We start from the raw sequence: 6,000 nt of genomic DNA on the forward strand, positions 1-6,000 counted from the left end.
ATCTTTTAAGAGCTTCCTGATCCAATGCGATGAACTGTCCGAGAGGACTTTCCTATTCAGGTAAACTGTCAAATATTTCCTGTCCAGCTGCTCCAAGTAACCAAAACATTATAGCTCTTTTTCTCTCAGGTTCATATTTTTTTCCATCAATTGCAACAAGATAAATTTCAAATGAACGTAGGCAATTTTTCCATTTCATTGTTGGTTTGCCTGGTTCTGACAAAAATGCTGCTGGTGTGCTTATGTTTGAATTTTGTACCATTTCTCCTTTATGATCACAGTTTATCTCTTCCCTTTACCTTGAAATCAATATTGGAATATTATTTTAAACTTTCTCCTTTTGATAATATTCTCATTTTTATGTACTCTTTTTGTTACTCTTGTAATACTGTACTTGTATCGAAATAAAAGTCTCATGTAATTACTCAAAGTTCATATAAGGTTTTTTTAAAGTATCAAAATATTCCTCTGAAAGTAGAATCTTGACAATATATTTATTTTTGAGAAATAACTTGTAGTAGTTCTCTGCTTTAAAATAAAGAAGAAAGGTGAAATACCTTTTTTAATGCACTCTGTAAATTGTTGTGACGTATTTGTTGTTCAAGAAGAGCTGACTGAAACTCCCGGTGCACTTCCAGACTGGAAATGCCTGATTTATAGAAGGAGTCAAGCATGTTACATTATACATGGTTTACGTGCGTAGTGACTCATTAATTAGACACTGGCTGCACGTCACAGATCAGTTGCGGCTCGCGAGGAACAGGAGCCGTTAACGGTTAGGATCAGCTGCCACAAATAACGTTATGTTGCTGCAATTGAACTAACTAATCGCACATTACATGTTAATTTGTTAGGGTAACAGCAGTATAGGAAAAAGTACAAATAGTGAACTTGCCTCAGTTTGTATGTCTTGGGTTTTCTTTCCTATTTGAGCGGTTTCCTCAAAGAACCTTCGGCTGTCGCAGGCCTATTAAAAATCATCAAGTTCAGTCCCATCCTCGTCGCCAATTTGTAGCATCAGAAGAAAGACGGTCTTCACAGCAGAAGTAAAATCAATACAATTTACTGATATTAAGGCCTACAAACAGCCAGCAACAAGTTTGTTTAACAAGTAGAGCAGATAGGAGAATCTGCCTCAACACTGTATGACATCACTTTATATTCAAGTAAAAGGTTCTATCATGACATCACAATGCGCAAAAAAGTTAATGTGCTAGTGTGGTGAAAACTAACAATGGAATACAACTAGCTTTATTAGTCATGTGTATTATATATATACAACACCAATCAAAACTTTAAATTCAAAGTACTACATTTCCCATCAAAACACACTGTCACATGTACCAATCATAGAGCCCTCAGCCCTGTATGACCCCAAAACGCCATCTAATGTCCTATTTCTTTGCTGTGACGCAACCAGCTACGTATCTCTGTCAGTTTTTTAATATGATTAACCTATATTGTTTGATATTGTGCTTTTTGTCTGGGTGCTGCACACCGATATCCCCTGTTGTATGCGCTCACATTTGTTTATACCATTGCGTTGCATGTTTTTCCCTTGGCAAATACATCCAGATTCATTTTGCCTAATTGGGAACGTTTTGGCCTTCTGACGGGGCAGCTCTTCAGCACAAGTCCAATTGAGTGGAGTGGGAGCAAGAAGCAAAGATGCGCTAGCCATCTTGGCCGCACAGTCCTCTTTCTGTTTTGTTTCATGGGCAATGTGCGCACCGTCTCTTCCTTGCCTGCTCACTCGGAACAGCTTTGCCAAACCTGTAGGTGGCACATTTAATCTCGACTGTGCCTCTGGCCCTGTGCTGCTTCCAGACATTGCTCTGGTTTGAGTTGACCTCCAGGGTGGTATCAGTTTTCTTAGGCTTCTTGCCTTGAGTGTGCAGGCTGCTCCCTCCACGCCTTATTCTTTCTATTTCTGTGCCTGCCTGGGGTCTTATAAGTTTTTGCACTCCCCCTTTTTTCTTGAGGTGATTTGCCTGGCCCTGGGGTGCAGCTATGTCTGCTGTGCAGCGTTATGGCTATCTATTATTCATTTGAGGGGGACATGGACCAATATTACGATGACCCTGAGGAATCTCTGGAGCAAGACTTGGTGGCAGCGCTTGACCCTGTTGCTCAACAATCAGTGAATAAGGCCTTGGTTAGGCGTTTGGGCCCTTTTACGAGACATCTGCGTGACTATGCAAACTAGCAAGGGTTGATCCCTGCTCTCCTTCTTTGACTGGGGATGATGGCCCTGCTCCCGGATAGGGCAAGGGTAAGGGGAAATCTGTAAAGGGACTCTACTCTGCAGCTTTTAAGATCACACCTGATGCTCCATACTTATTAAGATTGACCCTAACTCAACAAGCTGGCATCTTCGGATTCAGGTCCAGTGGCGTAGGGTCTCCTGTTTGGGGCTCCGTTCTCTAAGGCGATGTCCAACTTTGTTGCAACTTATAACACTCTTGACAAGGCCCAAAGGTGTCTCAAAAAGGTGTTTCGCCAATCCCTTTTTTTGGGGGGGGGGCATCTATGGGGGCGTTCGTTTGGCAGGGGTTACTACCAAAGCCCGCAGCGTGATCACTACTAGTGAGGTAGAGGTGGTGGACAAGACTCCTCTACCCTTCCCACTCCCGGGATGGCAGAAACCGCTTCAGAAAAGGGTGGTACCGAAGAGAGCAAGGAACCTCACGGGAGTCTGGAGCTACCGATGAGACTTATTCCTCTCTCAGAATTATTTTTGGGAGTGTTGGACCTGGCACCATTGTGGGTCTCCCTTCCATTTTTGCTGTTTCCTCATGTATTTATGCTGGTGTTATATGCTTTGGGCACTGTGTTACTGCTATCCAGTGCCACAGTGCAAGTGCTCCCTATTGTAAATTGATGTACTCATCAGTTTTTCCATATTTGGCTATTTGGTTTACTTGTCAGACCCTAGTCTAGTGCTCTGAGTGTGCCCAGGGCGTGTAAATCCAAATGCTGCTGGTGGGCTTGCAGCATTGGTTGTGCCACCCACAGAAGCAGCCTTGTAAAATGTGTCTAAGGTCTGCCATTGCAGAGCCTGCATGCAGTCTGGTACTGTCATACTGACTGGGCAAGTGCACCCACTTCCCAGTCCCTAAACCTTCCCTTTTCTTCATATCAGTCACCCCTATGGTATGCCCAAGGGCAGGATGCATTGTAAGTATAGGTAGGACAAGCCCTGATGTGTGTTGCATTTCCTAATAGTGAATTACAGCCATTTTCGTTTTTCACTATTGCAAGGCTACCTGTTCTCCATAGGCCAGAATGGGCTGTTAGAGTTATTACATTTCATAATCCCTGAACTGGCACTATTGGGGAAATTGCTAAAATACTACATCAGAGTTCTGAAGTCGCCCGAAAACACCTTAAAGCACTCGCTAAAAACCATCTTTGGCGAAGCGGGCTCCCCATGGCAAGCCAAGGTGGAACTAGCCATTGAACTTCTGAAGATCGAGGGGCGGAGTCTGCATTTACAGGAAATCCCATATTCCGCCTGGGCAAAAGCCGTCAAGCGCCAAGTCCAGTCCATTTCCTTTGAGCTAGACCTTTCCTCGCTCCAGCCCAACCCACTAACGTTGGCCTTGGACAAGTCCTACACTCCCGGTAAACCTCAACCATACTTACAAGACTCACTAACAATCGAAGCAAGACAGAAAATTCTGTTTATGCGCCTCTTGGCCCTCAGGATAACGGACTTCAATCCACGTTGGGCACGCTCGGACGGAGCCACTGCCTGCCGACTTTGCAATTATCGCAGAGAATCCTGGCTACACTTGCTATGTTGCTGCATCAAGCTGACCAGCGATCGACAGCGTCTGCTACGTCCGGCACTATGCATCTTGGGCCACAGATCTTGTAGAGAGGCTTCGGATTGGTGTTTCTCTGAAACCACAACATGTTTACTAGCTAGGATAGGCAAGTTCACCCATCAAATTAAAATGGCACTCGAAAACCAACTAAAGGACACCACCCCGAAGAGCCCAGTGACCCGCTGCACTGAAGTTGGCAATCAATAGATAACACAGGGAGCCGCCGAAAAGACAAGGGTCCCATCGGTCAGAGGTATCCAACCGGGGCTGACCCAGGGTCCGATGAAGCCCACAGTGCAACTGAGGATGTCAAACTTATATACGCCTTCCAGACTCCAGTAAGCGAGGTCTCATGTTGACTTTAAATCTTTAATTCTTTTAATTATGTACTGCACCAGTGAACATAGTCAGTATCGTGACCACATAGCTGCACCAATGGTCCTGACCGGTGTAGATCGAGCGGGGGAGGCATTTTACTGTATTTCACTGTATTTCACTGTATTTTATTGAATCAAACTGCATTTGTTTTTCTTCTTTTTTATACTGTAATGATTTTAAGTAATCGCACAGTTCATTAATAAACCCCTACTTTCATAATCCCAACTGTCTCAGAGAACATGGTAGAAATTTGAGTTTAGTATGCCTGAACTCAGAATAATAAAATACATATTTTAGTAAAGTTAATTTTAATATTCTGTGTTTGCAAATACCACTTTTAGAAAATAGGTATTGGCATTCAAACCTGCCTCTGCTAGGTTGTGTATTCCTATGTCTGGTTTTGTGAGTGACAGGGCTGGGGAAAACAGGTTGAGTCACCAAGTGGTGAATAGAGAGACCTGCATCTAGATGGGACGGAGGAGTTGCACCTGAACCTTGAATAGGGCTGTGCCTGCCTTCCATAATGCTGGCTCCACCCCCTGGGGAGCGGCTGATGTTTCTGCCCTGCACACTGAAAGAAGAGAAGGAGTCCTGTAAACAAGGTGCTCCAGGACTGTACTTGCCTTCCACAATGCTGGCTCCACCTCCTGTGGGGCCTCTGATGTTTCTGCCCTGCACTGTGAAAGGAAGGGAGATGTCTGGTAAACAGAGTGCTTCAGAACTGGTTTGGACTGGGTAAATGCCCCCCTCTCCCCTCAGAGAACAAAGGATTTTGGGGTATAAATATTGGGACCCTGATCCCATGAAATAAGATCACTTTGGACTACAAGAAGAAACCGTTACTGGGGAGAGGAACCTGAAGAATCTGAGGAGAGACTATTCCCAAGCTGAATTGCTGCTTGGGGGATTGGCCTGCAGTGGTTGCCTTACTGCCAAAGGAAGGAGAAAGGAACTTTGTGTACTTCGCTTACAACTTGTGAAGGATCTCCAAGGGCTTGGAATAGAGCTTGCCTCCTGCTGAAGTCTCAGGGACAACAGACTTCAACCCCCAGCTCCTCAGAGTTATTTTGGAAGTGCTTGCTGCTGTTTAGGGCCTTCTGAGGAACTGCGTGTCACAAGGAGCTGGAAGGGCGACTCAACGAGAAGAAGCGTGTCGCAGTCGCTATGCCTGCCGTCACAACTCCGAAGGAGGGTGTTGCTGCTGGAATGTCGCACTGCACCGCATCGGAGAGAAGCGTGCCGCAATGAAGAGGAAGCGTGTCTCCGTCGCTGCTGCTGCCAACGCAATTCCGAAGGAGGGTTTCGCCACTGTAGTTGTCGCACTGCACCGCATCAGGAGAAGAATCTCGCAACGAGGTTGGAGCATTTCGTCGTCGCTGTGCCTGCAGTCGCAACTCTGAAGGAGGGTGTCACCGCTGGAACTGTCGCACTGCACCGATCAAAAGCACCTCGCATCCCCAAGAAGCGTGCCGCCGACGGAGCTGCTGCCGTCGCATATTGGATGTCGCCGCTGTAGTTGTCGCATCGAGCAGAAGCTTCACGCATCGTGGGAGAAGAGCGTCGCCGCTGGAGCTGTTGCCGTCGCATCGTAAGGGTGTCGCCTCTGCAGTCCACGTATCGAACCGAGGACTTCTCGCATCCCCGAGAAGCGTGCCGCATCTGGAAGATCTTTATTTCTTTGTATCTGAACTTTGCCGCATTTCCCATCGCTGCGACATTGCTTGTTGTGGAAGCGCAACGCAACCTAAGGTACATTGACCCAGAGTGTTGCATTTAAGAAATGAACTGAACT

The sequence above is a fragment of the Lissotriton vulgaris genome, chromosome 1_1 (genome assembly GCF_964263255.1).
Source record: "Lissotriton vulgaris chromosome 1_1, aLisVul1.2, whole genome shotgun sequence".
Classification (NCBI taxonomy): domain Eukaryota; kingdom Metazoa; phylum Chordata; class Amphibia; order Caudata; family Salamandridae; genus Lissotriton; species Lissotriton vulgaris.